The sequence below is a fragment of the Bos taurus genome, chromosome 9, assembly GCF_002263795.3.
Source record: "Bos taurus isolate L1 Dominette 01449 registration number 42190680 breed Hereford chromosome 9, ARS-UCD2.0, whole genome shotgun sequence".
In the NCBI taxonomy this organism is placed as follows: domain Eukaryota; kingdom Metazoa; phylum Chordata; class Mammalia; order Artiodactyla; family Bovidae; genus Bos; species Bos taurus.
In genome coordinates, this window is record NC_037336.1 from 21,915,594 (window position 1) to 21,932,973 (window position 17,380).

Here is a 17,380-nt window from a genome sequence, read left to right on the forward strand (position 1 = left end):
TCCCACCTCCCTCACCCCACTGGTAACCACTAGTATGTTCTGTATATCTGGGAGTCAGCTTCTTTCTATTATATTCACAAGTTTGTTGTATTTTTTTAGATTCACATGTAAGTGATATCATATACTATTTGTCTTTCTCTAACTTATTTCACTTAGCATAATACCTTCAAAGTCCATCTGCATATGACAAAATCAGTTTCGTTTTTATGGCTGAGTAGTATCCCATTCTGTGTGTGTGCATGGGTATTAGTCACTCAGTCATGTCCAACTCTTTGCAACCCCATGGACTGTAGCCCACTAGGCTCCTCTGTCCATGGGATTCCCTAGGCAAGAATACTGGAATGGGTTGCTGTGCTGTCCTCCAGGAGATCTTCCTGACCCAGAGATTCAACCGATGTCTCTTATGTCTCATGCACTGGCAGGCAGATTCTTTACCACTAGCACCATCTGAACACACACACACACACACACACACACACACACACACGTATATGTGGTAGCTCAGCTGGTAAAGAATTGGCCTGCAATGCAGGAGACCCCAGTTCAATTGCTGGGTAGGGAAGATCCCCTAGACAAGGGATAGGCTACCCAGTCCAGTATTCTTGGGCTTCCTTGGTGGCTCAGATGAATCCACCTGGATGCAGAAGACATAGGTTCAATCCCTGGGTTGGGAAGATCCCCTGGAGGAGGGCACGGCAACCCACTCCAGTGTCCTTGCCTGGAGAATTACATGGACAGAGGAGCCTGGTGGGCTACAGTCCATGTGATTGCAAAGAGTTGGACACGACTGATCAACTAAGTGCGCACACACATGCGCGCACACACACACACACACATATATGCCAGCTTCTTCATCTGCTGATGAACACTGAGGTTGCTTCCATGCTTGGCAATTTTAACTTGAGTACTTTGACTGTAGATAGCACCCTACTGCCTAAAACACTTAAGACCTGAAACCCCTAACACTTCTACAAGAAACCATCCTCACTTTCTCAGTTCTGTGATATCCTTGATGTCCAGTGGCCATTTACACTGGGTTTACATACCCTCTGCTTGCTGCTGAGCGACGGGACACAAATCACAGCTGGTGAAGGGGTAGGAATGTCTTTGCTGAGCGCCCCTGGGAGCCACAGAGACCCCATAGTCACATGGCTTCTGGAGGGAGAGTCTCTTGGACCCACAGCAGACGGAAACTTCCAGGTGGGAAGTCCACTCTACACTGTCCTGCGTGAGACATGTGTACAGAGGATGACAAAATGGGCACTAACATCTCACAATGCCGCATGCAGTTAAATGAGTTCAAATACACTCTCATCCTAAATATGATATTGCTCAAATTATAAAGTTACATCACTTCTTCCCTTCTGGTTGATAATAAGAACTTAAGTGAGAGTTTTAAAGTACCTACAAGTGATTTTCATACCCTTTCACAACAAACAATTATTAGCTACCTCCTGTGTCCCGGACTCTGCCAGGTTCTCATATGTCATCTTTTCCTCTCCACAACTCAGTGTAAATAACAGGGCAGGAGTTAGAACCCAGGTTTTCTGAACTAGATCCAGGGGGACTCAGGTGCCACAGTGGCTTTCTGACCTTCTTTGGACGTCTTTCTCAGGGCTGTTTAGTAGACATTAGCTAATATGTTTTGTAAGAGGAACCGATTTGGTAACACAGAAAATGAGAACAGCTTGCTTTTAATTTCTTTGGGAGAGATTGTGTGAAATTAAAAGCTTCTACACCAGGCTCAATGACACTTTTCACTTGGGCAGTTAGTGTAAGCAACCCTGAATGGGACTGTCCAGAGCGATTATTTTCTTAAGGAGGAGGAAACAAGACAAAGTTCATGATAACCCTCTCCTGACAGGTCAAACTCAGCCACCCAGCTTGACTTCCCTGGGGAGAACTTGCATCAAATTGAACACAAATGTTTACTTACTCAGACTTAAAGAGGAACCAGAGCCTCCTTCCTGCAGGAATTGCCACCCTGCTCTGGAGAACTGGGCAATCACAACTCCAAAGCAGTGACCACAGTAGCAATGTCATTTATTGGAATGGCAATTAGATGTTCTGATTTAGTATATTCTGATTTAATACTATGCTATAGTTTATTTGGGCTCCCCAGGTGATGCAGTGGTCAAAAATCTGCCTGCCAGTGCCAGAGATGCAAGAGACACGGATTCAATCCCTGGGTCAGGAAGATCCCCTAGAGTAGGAAATGGCAACCCACTCAAGTATTCTTCCCTGGGAAATCCCATGGACAGAGGAGCCTGACAGGCTACAGTCCAGGAGGTTGCAAAAAGTCAGATGTGACTGAGTCCCCCAAACTCACACACTATATTTCATTTAACTGTATCATAGAAAATATGTGGAAAATAGGTCTAAAAACAGGACAGCAAATATTGCATTGATTTTTTAAAATTGGAGTATAGTTGCTTTACAATGTTTTATTTTCTGCTGTACAGCAAAGTGAATCAGCTATATGTATACATTGTTGTTTTAGTTGCCAAGTCATGTTTGACTCTCTTGTGACTCCAAGGAGCCCTCCAGGCTCCTTCTGTCCATAGGATTTCTCAGGCAAGAATACTGGAGTGGGTTGCCATGCCCTCCTCCAGGGGATCTTCCTGACCCAGCAATCGAACCCAGGTCTCCTGCACTGCAGGCAGATTCTCTACCTTCTGAGCCACCATCTACTACTTAACTCCCTCAGTCACAAGTCAGTGACAGCACAAGTGCAGACCTTCACCATGATGGACTCCCAATCCCGCCCCCTCCCTGCAACTCAGCACATGGCGTTGCCTCCAACTGTCCTGGAACCTGCACCCAGCCCCACTGGAGGCCAGAAGAGAATAGTAGCCACTGGACCAAGGCAGGGGCATGGGCAGTGAACAAACTGTCCTAGGGAAGCAGTGACATGGCAAGAAAAGGGACTGTGTGTGACACAGGCTCCAAGCCACCAGCACATCTCTGTGATCCCATTAGACTTCACTTGCAAAACACAAATTCAAAGATAAGATTATGAAGGATTTCAAGACAGTGATGACAGAACATCACATCCCAAGCTGGAGCCCTTCTGGGCAGGTAGAAAGTGCAGGGGCAACAGTGATGCCCAGGAGGTGGGTCCCAAGGGTCTGACTGACCCTCCAAGGAGCCTCCGTATAGTGAGCAGCCCCACTCTCCAGAAAGAGATTCCCAAAGCAGAAATGATGGCCAGAGAGCCACCATGCTGCCAAGAGGTAGCGCTCCTAAATTTGAATTTAGCAGGAGACAAAATGACCACAATTATGGTGGCTCAGACAGTAAAGAGTCTGCCTGAAATGCAGGAGACCCGGGTTCAATCCCTGGGTCAGGAAGATCCCCTGGAGAAAGGAATGGCTACCCACTCCAGTATTCTTGCCTGGAGAATTCCATGGACTGAGGAGCCTGGTGGGCCACAGTCCATGAGATCAGAAAGTCAGACTGAGTAACACTGACTAACACTGAGGAGGAAAATGAGTTCAGGGATCTAAAATCTTTGCCTCAGGCTCAAGAATGTCCAACTAATTATTCAGATGATCTTGTAAGTGGAAAAACTTGTTTGTTGACAAGCTAAAGGGAAGGTACTTAATGAGAGCTCTAATCAGATAATCAGCACAGAAGCCACCAAATCACGAAATCCAAACAAACAAACAAGAAAGCATTATCTTATTAGCTGGGCCAAAACACCAGATGGTCAGAGAAGCAGCTCTGGGAGCCTGGAAAATAAGATCTTAGGAGAGAAAAAGAAAAGAAAAAAGAAAAGCACCATTGACACTCCTGAGTTAGGAATGGAACAAAATTCAGATAAGCTTAAAAAGAACCACCATGGGTCTTGCTGACTCTATGGACATGAATTTGAGCAAACTCCGAGAGATAGTGGAGGACAGGGGAGCCTGACACGCTGTAGTCCCTGGGGTCGCAAAGAGTCGGATACAACTTAGTGACTGAACAACAACAACAATGGGTGTTGCATTTTCCAAAACAGAATACACGTGTCACCCTCACTGGGTTACAAGCCTCAAATAGAACTATTTTGACACACATAACTAGGGCATTAGGTCAAGTCTTTTGTGTGGGCTGTCTTGCCTAATTTTCAAAACCACCCTTCAATTTTAAAAACCTTTTAAATTGAAGTAGAGTTGATTTACAATGTCGTGTTAATTTCTGCTATAGAACAAAGTGATTCAGTTATACATATTTTACATTATTTTTATATACTATTTTCTATTATGGTTTATCACAGGATATTAAAAATAGTTGCCTGTGCTATACAGTGGGACCTTGTTGTTTATCCTATATATAATAGTTGGCCTCTGCTAATCACAAACTCCCTCCTCCTTGGCAACCACAAATCTGTTCTATGAGTCTGTTTCCATTTCATAGGTAGGTTCATTTGTGTCATAGTTTAGATGCCACATTACTTTGCCAACACAGGTCCGTCTAGTCAAGGCTGTGGTTTTTCCTGTGGTCATGTATGGATGTGAGAGTTGGACTGGGAAGAAAGCTGAGTGCCAAAGAATTGATGCTTTTGAACTGTGGTATTGGAGAAGACTCTTGAGAGTCCCTGGACTGCAAGGAGATCCAACCAGTCCATTCTGAAGGAGATCTGCCCCGGGTGTTCTTTGGAAGGAATGATGCTAAGGCTGAAACTCCAGTACTCTGGCCACCTCATGTAAAGAGCTGACTCATTGGAAAAGACTCTGATGCTGGGAGGGATTGGGGGCAGGAGGAGAAGGGGATGACAGAGGATGAGATGGCTGGATGGCATCACTGACTTGATGGATGTGAGTCTGAGTGAACTCCAGGAGTTGGTGATGGACAGGGAGGCCTGGCGTGCTGTGATTCATGGGGTCGCAAAGAGTCGGACATGACTGAATGACTGAACTGAACTGATGAGTGATATAATATTTGCCTTTCTCTTTCTGACTTCACCTTTTAGTATGATAATCTCTAGGACCACTCGTGTTGCTGCAGTTGCATTATTTCCTTCTTTTTATGGCTGAGTAGTATTCCATCGTATGTACGCACCACATCTTCTTTATCCATTCATCTATTGATGGACGTTTAGGTTGTTTCCATGCCTTGGCTGTTGTGAATAGTGTTGCTGTGAACATAGGGCTGCATGTATCTTTCTGAAGTATCATTTTGTCTGTATATGTGCCCAGGAGTGGGCTTGTTGGATCCTGTGGCAACTCTAGCTTTTCGAGGAATCACTGTCCTGTTTTCCATAGTGGCTGCACCAATTTACATTCCTGCCAGTAGTGTAGGAGAAAACCACCCTTCATCAACCTCAGTTTGCAGTGGGAAACCAGGTGGCGAGAGATAGGGGTCCTTGTCCAGAGTCTCCCAGGTGGTACCCAGTCACATAGACGAAGTGGGATGCAAGCACCTGCCTCCACGCTTCCTCAGATGCACAGTGCTGGCTGCCTCCGTTTCCCTCCAGTGGCACAGAAGGCATTGCTTAAAGCCCTGTGTCCTGATTTTTTATTTGAAAACTGTAATCACTAGAGCAAAAGAACGGGTGTGACAGCTATATGAAAAGCAGCAAAAGGACACAAGAGAAATCTCACAGCTCCTCCTCTTTTCTCTCTCCCTTCTGGTATTAATCATCTCTCCCAGACATCCTATGCCTCTGGGTCCTGTTTGTAAAATAAAAATCATAATGAGGTCTTCATAGTGGGGCTTCCCTGGTGGCTCAGCTGGTAAAGAATCCACCTGCAACGTGGGAGACCTGGGTTCAATCCCTGGGTTGGGAAGATCCCCTAGAGAAGGGAAAGGCTACCCACTCCATATTCTGGAATGGAGAATTCCATGGACTGTTTAGTCCATGGGGTCACAAAGAGTCAGACACAACTGAGCGACTTTCACTTTCATCATAGTGAGTCCCAAACGACTAGTAGTGGTGATATGTGTACATGGCTTAGCCCTTCCCTCAATACACATTTAGCCTAAAAAGTAAATCAATGAAGACTTTATTATACATCCTCTACTCTGTATCACAGTGTTAGGTAAAGACAGAATTTTTACTCTGTCTTGAAATGACAAGTGAAGTATATGAATAATGAGACCCAATTCCTAAATCATTTTTATCAGTATCTGTTCATTTTAGTATTAATACTAGTGTCTATGCTGGCATGGAGAAGACTGTAGAATGTGGAAAGGCAGATGCTGTTGATCTCTGTTGTTTCTGTTTAGTTGCTAGGTTGTCTAATCTTTGCAATCCCATGGAGTGTAGCTCACCAGGCCCCTCTGTCCATGGGATTTTTCCAGGCAAGAATACCTGAGTGGGTTGCCCTTTCTTTCTCCAGGAGATCTTCCCAACCAGGGGTTGAAATGCATCTTTTGCATCTCCTGCATTGGCAGGTGGACTCTTTACTACTGAGTCCCTAGGGAAGCCCTGCTTTCTCCTTGAGTGAGTGAAGTGAAGTCGCTCAGTCATGTCTGACCCTTTGCAACCCCATGGACTGTAGCCTACCAGGTTCCACCATCCATGGGATTTTCCAGGCAAGAATACTGGAGTGGGTTGCCATTTCCTTCTCCAGGAGATCTTCCCTACCCAGGGATTGAACCCAGGTCTCCTGCATGGTAGGCATTGTAGGCAGATGCTTTACCGTCTGAGCCACCAGGGAAGATCAGCTTTCTCCTTACTAAGACTAAAATAGGAAGAAAGCAGAGCCACGCATTAAGGTGGGTCAGAAAGAATTACAAACATAGGGCCTAATGATAATTAAATCTTGGGTTGTGCTGCAAATATCAAGAAATGTACCTAATGTGCTTGACTTCCCAGTCTTACTCTCCTAGCTCTCAGAAAATTCTCTGAGGCTCCCCAGACCCCACATGTGGCCACCTTAGTCAATCAGTAAGGATCTAAAGGAAGAACTAATCCCCAAATTCCTGGCTCCAAATGTTGCTGATTTATCCTCTCTGAAATTTATGTCAAAGATATTTCTCAGTAATCCTGATCACTTCACTGATTTATTTTCTATTTAGTAGTTTACTAGCTAAAAATGATTTAGGAATTGGATCTCATTATTCATATACTCTACTTGTCATTTCAATGTAGAGTAAAAATTCTGTCTTTACCTAACACTGTGATATACAGAGCAGAGGATGTATAACAAAGTCTTCATTGATTTACTTTTTAGGCTAAACAACACTTTCCAGCATTCTCTTAGGGAATTCATTCTCCAGTCCCTGTAAGTTGACTTCTGTGAGTTGAGACTTTGGATCCTCCCATCCAAGTACTAACCAGACCCAACCCTGCTTAGCTTCTGAGATCATTTGAGATCCAGCACGTTCAGGGTGGTATGGCCATAGACCAGACCCTGGATCCTAAAGAGGGATCCTGTGCATCAGGAGGACTTGTGAGAATCCCACCATACTCTAAGCTACACCTGCCACCCAACCACTTAGGGAAACTCCTGTCAAAGGCCTTTCAGGGGTAATCTGCCTTGATCATCAGTCACGAGAAGGAAGACCTGCCATTACCCAGACTGGGCAGAGAGGTTTATGTTTGGCACACGAGTAGTCCATCTGGACTGCTCTTAGTATTTTGTCACCAAAGTATGGTACTCATCAACATGTACCCATCATAGATGGTGTAGCCACAGCCTAAGAAAGGGGACTGAACCCCCTCAATGATGAGAGTCTGAATTTCTGCTCAAGGAAACCCCACAGACCAGTTGAGCCACTAGCTGAGGGCAAAGGGAATTTTGAATGGTTAGCCAAGGAGGGAGAGAGTGAATATCACGTGTGGCCACCAGGCTAACTGCGGTGGTGAGGGTGTCGTTTGTCTCACTCACTGTCCCCCTGTAAGTTCCCCTCAGAAGCTCACCAGAATCCTAGAGGAACTGGCCCCAGAATTCATGCAAAGTTAGTAGATTGCACCAGGAAAGGGATGTCTGTCATGTATACAGTGGCACAGCCAGATCCCCCCTTCAAGATGGAAAGATTTATGCCCCAACAAATGACCATCAAAGTTGTTGATGGTTTGCTCTGTTTGGGAATTACCTCAACTGAAGAGGGCCCCCTGGCCAAGGTCATGTGCCCCACTGGGCAGACTGCATATAGTCTGAAGGGCCTTTCCAGCTTCAAAGTGTCCCGCAGTGTAAGGAGAGTTCTTATGTGACTGTTCCTCAGTTCAACTTCTCCTCTGGCCCAACTTTTCTTCATCTTTAACCCGCAACCTTAATAAACTTTCTATACACTGAGCTCCATCTCAGAATTTACTTCCCAGGGAACCTAACTCAAGGCACTCATGATTACTTAGACTAACAGTAAACTCTTTATCCAGACAACCATATTTCTTTATCTTTGAAGTGAAAGTCTGTCACTAAGTCATGTGCGACTCTGCAGCCCAGCCTTATCTGGTGGGTCAGATGGACATCCAGGAAGATGACAGGCTTGATCTATTGTGTTCTACAAACAGGGGCTATCCACTGGCCAAAGGAACTAGTAGCAAGAAGTGGAGAGGTATTCTATGGGCCAAAATGAGGAGGTGGATCGAAAACTTCCCAAGTGAGGAGCTGGAATAATAGCAGGTCTCATTTGTTGTAGTTGTTCAGTCGCTAAGTAGTGTCTGACTCTTTGAGACCCCATGAACTGCATCATGTCAGGTTTCCCTTTCCTTCTCTATCTCCTGGAGTTTGCTCAAATTCATGTCCATTGAGTTAGTGATGCTATCTAACCATCTCATCCTCTGTTGCTCCCTTCTCCTCCTGTCCTCAATCTTTTCCAGCATTAGGGTCTCACTGGACACCTTCAAAAAATTCAGAGGGTTAACATTTTCCTGCCTTCCCAGAGAAGGCATCACCCACTAGCCAGGGTGGACCAAAGAAGACCTATATATTAATACATATAACAGAGGATTCCAAGTTAACAACCAGCTTAATCCACAGGGAAAAATTACTAATTTCTAATGTTTTGCTCATTTCCATGGTATAAAGATTCCCACCATGGCTGATTCTAAGCTACTGACATGACATTACTCACTGATTGTGAGGTTGAAAAAAATTAACACAGTAGCATGTGGCTCTATGGCATCTCCACCAGACATGTGCAAGACACATCAATTATCTTAAAGACACGATAGATGATAGCAAAATAAGATAGGAAGGCAGCTATGCTCGCCACTATACCACCAACGCTCAAAATAAGATAGGAGATGGCAAGTTTTGAGTATTTATTGCCTCTTTTTTAGTATAATTTATTTTAGTATCATTTTATGTAATTTAAATTTTAATGGTGGCATTTGTAACATTTGGCCCATAAAATTCCTAAAAATTTAACAGTTGGCTTAGACAATCTGGTCCAGGCCAACTCCAGTGTATCACCTGGTGTGGGAGCAGTTAAGAGCAAAGACTGTCCCTGTTTTCACCCCTCTTAGCAGTCCCCAACACAGAAAGCTAGAAACAGAAGAGGAAGGTGAAGAGAAAAGTCATGTCCCTCTCCCCAGCCAGATAGATATGGGCATAAGAAATGTTCCAGTTCCCCATTGCTGTGTAATAAACCATCCCAGGATGTAGTGGCTTTCATCTCTTGCTTCTGAGGGTCAACAGCACTCATCTGGGTAGTGGTTCTTCTGCTCCATGAGCAGGTCACTGGAGCTACAATCGCCTGCGGCCCTGACTAGGCTTTCCTGCCCATGGTGTCCCATTTACACATCTGGCCCCTCAGCAGAGACACCTAGAGAACTGGGCTCAGCGAGGACTATGGGTTATCTGGGCTCAGGACTTTTCCCTCCCCACGTGGTTTCTCCACATGACATGTTAACATACCAGATTTCCTACTTGATGGCTCGGGGCCTCCAAATATGCAAAATAAGAAGTTATAAGGTTCTCTTTTGACTCAGAACTGGCACAGCAGCCTTTTCTGCTGATTAACAGGAGTCTAAGGCCCAGCTCAGGGCTTCCCTGGTGGATCAGTGGTAAAGAACCCACCTGCTAATGCAGGGGACACGGATTCGATCCCTGGTCCAGGAAGATCCCACATACCTTGGGGCAGCTATCCCATGCACCACAAATACTGAGCCTGTGCTGTAAAACCCATGTGCTGCAAATACTGAAGCCCACATAGCCTAGAGTCCATGCTTTGCAACAAGAGAAGCCACAGCAATGAGGAGCCCACACACTGCAACTAGAGAATAGCCCCTACTTGCCCCACCTAGAGAAAGCCAGCACAGCAACAGACCCAGCAAAGACAGACAAAAATAAATTTTAAAAATTACATAAAAAAAGAAAAGGCCCAGCTCAGATCCAGTATAGGGGGGATAATGAAGGCATGGTGCTTTAAGGCCATCTTTGGAGATCAGCTACCAGGGGATTGGGGATGTCCAGGAGGTAAGGGAGAGATGGTTTAAATCAGATTTGAAATTGGAGGTTTACATTTAAGATTGGATCAGATTGAGATTTTTTTTTTAATTTATTGAGTATAGTTGATTTATAATGTTGTCTTAATTTCTGCTGTACAGCAAAGTGATTCAGTTATATGTATGTGTATATACGTTCTTTTTAATATTCTTCTCCTTGTGGTTTATCACAGGATATTTTTGTTTTGTTTTGGGTTTTGGTATTTATTTACTTTTAAGAAAAGTAATTTTGACTCTCTGTTTCAAGACTATGGCAATAATCATCCATTTGAATGCCCTGCAGTAAAAAAAATAATCACATGAAAATTCAAAATGAACCATCTAATCCAGTAGTATGCTTAAGGGAAATCTAGATAGCCTGCCAACCCTAGGAAGCAGAAGAATGTCTTGTTAATAACTAAAGTTAGGTATTACAGAAGGGTTCTGACTTGGTGAATTTTCAAACTTGTAGAGCCTCATATTTGGGGGGAAATGTGTGCTCTTTTTGAGGGGGTGCTGGCTCAGCGGTAAAGAATCTGCCTGCCAATACAGGAGCCACAGGAGACTCAGGTTTGATCCCTGGGTCAGAAAGATCTCTTGGAGAGGAAATGGCAACCCACTCCATTTGGCAATATTCATGCTAAAATAATCCCCGGGACAGAGGAGCCTGGAGAGCTACAGCATGGAGTCACAAAGAGTTGAACATAACTGAGTGATTGAACATGCACACACTCTTTTAAAAATAGAATTTACTTTTTAGAGCAGTTTTAGATTTACAGCAAAATTGAGTGGAAAGTACATGATACCCTCTGTTCCCACACATGCAAAACTTCCTTCACTATCAACATTCCCCACCAGAGTGGTACACTTGTTATAATCATTGAACTGACATTGATACGTCATTACCACTATCAACATCCCCCACCAGAGCGGCGCTGCTACTGCTGCTGCTAAGTCGCTTCAGTCGTGTCCAGCTCTGTGTGACCCCATAGACAGCAGCCCACCAGGCTTTGCCATCCCTGGGATTCTCCAGGCAAGAGTACTGGAGTGGGGTGCCATTGCCTGATGAGCCTACATTGATACATCATTATCACCCCAAATCCATAGTTAAACACTAGGCTTCACTCTTGGTGTAGTACATTCTATAGGTTTGGAAAGATGTGTAATGACATGTATCTATCATTACAGTATACAGACTAATTCTACTGCCCTAAGAATCCTCTGTGCTCCATTCGTTCATCCGTCCTTGCCTAATCCTTGGCAACAATTGATCTTTTTACTGTCGCCATAGCTTTCCCTTTTCCAGAATGCCATATTGTTGAATTGTACAACATGTAGCCTTTTCAGATTGTCTTCTTTTGCTTATTAATGTGTATTTACGATTTTTCCATGTTTTTTTCATGGCTTGATAACCCCCCCCTTTTTTTTTTAAGTGCCAAATAACATTCCATTGTCTGGATGTTCCACAGTTTATTTATCCTGTCTCTTACTGAAGGCCACCTTGGTTGTTTCCCAGTTTGGGCTGTTATGAATAAAACTGTTATACACATCCATGTGCAGGCTTTTTCTGTGGACATAAATTTTTAATTCATTTGGATAAATACCAAGGAACACGATTGCTGGATGATATATGGTAGGAGTAGGTTTATAAGACACTGCCAAGCTGCCTTCCCAAGTGGCTGTGGTGGTGGTGGTTTAGTCACTTCAGTTGTGTCCAACTCTTTGCAACCCTATGGACTGTAGACCATCAGGCTCCTCTGTCCATGGGATTCTCCAGGCAAGAATACTGGAATGGGTTGCCATACTTCCTCCAGGGGATCTTCCTGACCCAGGGATTGAACCCACGTCTCTTACATCTCCTGCATTGGCAGGCGGGCTCTTTACTACTAGCATCACCTGGGACACCCACAGAGTGGCTGTACCACTTTAGAGTTCCTGTTGCCCCACATCCTTGTCAGCACTTGGCATTAAAAGTGCCTCAGACTTTGGTCACTCTGATAGGTGTATTGATATCTCATTGTTTTAATAAATCTAATCTTTAAATTGGAAATAATAACACCTAATTCACAGTCCTAAGTATTAAATGAAATAACATGTAAAATATGTAGCACAATGCCTACCATTTTAAAAGATGCTTAATAAATATTAGTTTCCTTGTTCTCTCACTCCTTAGTTAAACCTTGTAACTTCTTTTAACTTTTTATTTTATATTGGAGTATAATTGACTAACAATATTGTGATATAGCAAAGTATCACAGGATAGTGATGTCTATATACTACATGTACCTTACTATACTATATACTTACTATATATACTATGATTTATATATACTATATCCTTACTATGATATATACACACTATATACTTACTATATTAAATATACTATATACACCCTTTGCTATACCTTAAGACCTTGTTGTTTATTCTATTCAATAATTTGCATCAACTAATCCCAAACTCCCAATCCATCCCTCCCCAACCCAATTTTGAGGGTTTTTTTTTTTTTAAGTTTTTATTTTTGGTTGCTCTGGGTCTCCCTTGCTGCATGTGGGCTTTCTCTAGCTGTGGCAAGGGGAGGGCTACCCTTATCACAATGCAGGCTTCTCATTGTGGTGGCTTCTCTTGTGGAGCACTGGCTCTAGGCATGCCGGCTTCAGTAATTGTGGCTGGAGGGCTCCAAAGTGCAGGCTCAACACCCAGGCTTAGTTGCCCCTCGGCATGGGGACTCTTCCCAGACTAGGGATGGAAACCACATCCCCTTCATTGACATGTGGATTCTTTACCGCTGGACCAACAGGAAAGTCTGAGATTGAGTTTTAATATAACTGAAAAGTGTCAGGAAATCATGGACTCAAAAAAAAAAAAAAATGCTGTGGGTGGGAAGTGAATATTTGACATAAAAGTTTCAGGGGGTATTTGTAATATAAGATAACTTTATACATATGTCTCTACTCAGTTTAAACTTTTTTTTTTTTGCCTTTCGTACTTTCTTTGTATTTCTCAATAGTTGCTTGACCCAACATCTTTCTGTCTGCTCTATACAATGAAAATACAAACTAAATGAGAATAGAAAAAAAGCATTAAATTGTACCAACTACAAATCTGTTCCCAAATATACTTACCGTAAATAAAATACACATTTCACTAAGAGATCTGCAGTAAATGACTGACTGCATTCTGGGAAGCGTCAGGAAACCTAGGCGCGGCTGACATTCATGGGCGGAGCTAAGAGGCTTCGCACCAATCACAGTTTGCAGCGGGTTTCTGCTGGCCTATCTGTGAGCTACACGGAGCGCGACATGAGCGTCACCTGTGCGGGACTGACTGGGGGAAGGGAGAAGTGGCTCTAGCCTCGACACTGAGTTCATTCCCATCAACAGCCTATACAGTCCGGTTTCAAAGAAAGTAAACACGTTAAGGTAAACAGTAGAACCCCGGACACATGTTCTGGCTGCATTTATGTGGAACTCTCTGGCTACAATTGGCAGTCGTGAAGAGGTTCTTCCTCAGAACAACGTGGTCATGGGACTCAGACGACCCAGCAGGACTGAGGGGAGCTGAGGACTGGGGAGAGGCTCCCTCTGGTTTCAGGTGGAGGCAATCTTCTCAGCCACAGCCCAGGGCCCTGCAGTCCTCTCCTCGTATAATCTGGCGCAGCACTTAATGAAGTCTTCCACTTGATGCCGGAAGTCCTCCTTGTCCCGCAAATGATGTCCCGCAGCTTGGATAGTCAGTGGATCATCAAAATTCTACAGATCAGTAAACAAAGAGTTTAATCCCCAAACAACAGCCTTCAATGTCCTCATGGGGGCCCAGCCGGTGCTATCGATCGAATGTTCTTTCAGTCACCTGAGACATATCTTCGCCCGTCTCTGTGATGTTGGGGTTCCGGGTCCCGGGCAAGCATTTCCGCTTTGGGAGGCACCATGTTGCATGCATCAGGAGCTTCAGTTTCAAACTGAATTTTTCCACCCTGGTAGTAACCCTCACCTGGGGGTGACAGTTGACTGAAAACAATGAAGCTTGTTTGGGTCAGGAACATGCACTTTACATGTTCAAGGTAAATTGGCTTCAAGTTCTACAACCTCTTTCACAAGCAGCCTGTCCCTCACGGACACCTGCCAAGCGCAGTCAGAGGCTGTGGCTGACGCCTGGGACTCTTTGAGACCGTCATCCCGCTTCAGCTTGCTTGCCAGCATCAGCATCACTGCCTCCTTTTTCCTGGGCACCCTAAGACAGGCGAGGTGGGCCTGGCGCCCAACACCATGCCCGGCTGGTGGGCAGCGGTGAGACGCGGCCCCTCACACCTGCACCGGCTCCAGGTGGCAGGACCGGGAGTCCAGGGTAAACTATTAATAAACCAAATGCATAGGACACTGCAAATAATTAGTGCTTATGAACTATTAAGAAAATGTTTCAACTAACAAGATTGCGGTAAATATATAGAGCTGTTGTCTTCATGAGTCAGTGTTCACTCTCGCTTTTAAGAAGGAACATCTTAATTTCTGTTTGAACAGTGCAACCTGACAACTGGTTTACATTTATTTCATTTTTTGTCAGACAGTTTAGTTTAAAACTCAGCATGTGAGCCCCTCCAGTTTTCCATAACTCTTCTGCAGTTTTTCCAAATGTGGAAATTGTGGAAAAATAAAGTGTTCTCTAGAACACACCCACATCCTGCTCAACTATGAACAGATTAAGAAACAATTGTCAAGAATTCACAATATCTGTTACTTTCCTAGAACGGAACATGTTGGAGTACATTTGTAAAGTATCACTGGGAATAATATACCAATAAAGCTTTTTATCTGCAGTGGTAATGTATTTGCTTAGCTCTTTAAAGTTTAAAAAAAACATCTTCAGGTATATTATTTCATTCCAGCCTTGAGCCACATTGAGAAGGAGACTTGATTGCTTCTTCATTGCAGAAAAAGAAGTCAAGACCAAGAGAATCTAAGTGATTTGCTCTAGGTCTGAATATCTAAACCCAGTCTTCGTGCTTCAAATTAAATAGGTTTGGTTTTCTAATTTAATAACCTGTTAGCATCTTTCTTCCTAAGAGATAAATCTTCCTTTCTTCAGACAGATCTAATTTGAAAGAAAAGTGTTAAAGAATATGGGAAAACATTGGATCCTAACTCCTAGAGAAGGGTTATCCTAACATGGACAGTATTTCCTATGACTCAACCCTGGTATTATTGTCAAAACCCTGGATTTTTCTCTTGCTTCTGTGGGACAAGATCACTATTTTTCCAGAGACAAGTTGGTTGAGAGAGAGGGTCTATTACTGAGGAAGGCAGATCATACAAAAGAGGCAAAACTCTGACAAAGAAGGTACTTTGGGCAGGATCCAGAGAGCACTGGTCTGTGAGCAGCCAGGTTGCTGCCGCTGCTGCTAAGTCGCTTCAGTCGTGTCCGACTCTGTGCGACCCCATAGATGGCAGCCCACCAGGCTTCCCCATCCCTGGGATTCTCCAGGCATGAACACTGGATTGGGTTGCCATTTCCTTCTCCAATGCATGAAAATGAAAAGTGAAAGTGAAGTTGCTCAGTCGTGTCCGACCCTCAGCGACCCCATGGACTGCAGCCTTCCAGGCTCCTCCGTCCAAGGGATTTTCCAGGCAAGAGTACCGGAGTGGGTTGCCAGTGCCTTCTCCAGCAGCCAGGTTGAGTAAGTGTCTAATTCAAAAGTGGATTTCCCTGGTGGTTCAGATGGTAAGGAATCTGCCTGGAATGCAGGAGACGGGTTTGATCCCTGGGTTGGGAAGATCCCCTGGAGAAGGGAATAGTTACCCACTTCAGTGTTCTTGCCTAGGAAATCCCATGGACAGAGGAGCCTGGTGGATTACAGTCCGTGGGGTTGCAAAGAGTTGGACATGACAGAGTAACTAATGATTCAAGCATAGCTTCTTGAGCTGAGGCATGGCTGTCAGCACACATTTCTGTATGAAAGTCATTTCAGAAAAGTGCTGTGAATTACAGCCTATTGTAAGAATTGACTTTTAGGCCAGATTTTTAATTAGCACCAAAGTTTCTTAATGGGAGATTGTGTAATAATTAAAACCATGAGCTTTGAAGTGAAACATCTAAAGCTGAAGCTGAAACACTAAACTTTTCTTAAAATTTTATGTATTGTTTGGCCACGCCACATAGCACGTGGGATCTTAGTTTTCTGACCAGGGATTAGACTTTGCAATGGAAGTAGAGTCTTAATGGCTGCTAGGGAAGTCTCCCCTGATTTTTTAATTTATTGTATGTGTGGTCAGTCAAAAGTCACATAACTGTAAACTCAGATGTGTTCCTCTTAACACAAAATAATAAGGGCCCATTGGTTGGATTAAGACACTTGTGAATATTAAGATGGATAATCAGTTCAGTTCAGTCACTCAGTAGTATCTGACTCTGCAACCAATGGACTGCAGCATGCCAGGCTTCCCTGTCCATCACCAACTCCCGGAGTTTACTCAAACTCATCTCAACTGAGTTGGTGATGCCATCCAACCATCTCATTCTCTATCGTCCCCTTCTCCTCCTGCCTTCAGTCTTTCCCATATCAGGGTCTTTTCAAATGAGTCAGCTCTTCGCATCAGGTAGCCAAAGTATTGGAGTTTCAGCTTCAACATTAGTCCTTCCAAGGAACATTCAGAACTGATCTCCTTTAAGATGGACTGGTTGGATCCCCTTGCAGTCCGAGGGACTCTCAAGAGTCTTCTCCAACACCACAGTTCAAAAGCATCAATTCTTCGGTGCTCGCTTTCTTTATAATCCAACTCTTGCATCCATACATGACTACTGGAAAAACCATGGCCTTGACTAGACAGATCTTTGTTGGCAAAGTAATTTCTCTGCTTTTGAATATGCTATCTAGGTTGGTCATAACTTTCCTTCCAAGGAGTAAGCGTCTTTTAATTTCATGGCTGCAATCACCATCTGCAGTGATTTTGGAGCCCCAAAAGATAAAGTCTGATACTGTTCCCACTGTTTCCCCATCTATTTCCCATGAAGTGATGGGACCGGAT

General features: G+C 44.0%; 1 pseudogene; it reads right to left on the bottom strand.

The window, feature by feature from the left end:
• Positions 1 to 13,648: 13,648 nt before the first annotated feature.
• LOC112448122 (NEDD8-conjugating enzyme UBE2F-like) lies at positions 13,649 to 14,566 on the bottom strand (annotated as a pseudogene).
• Between the last annotated feature and the right edge of the window lie 2,814 nt (positions 14,567 to 17,380).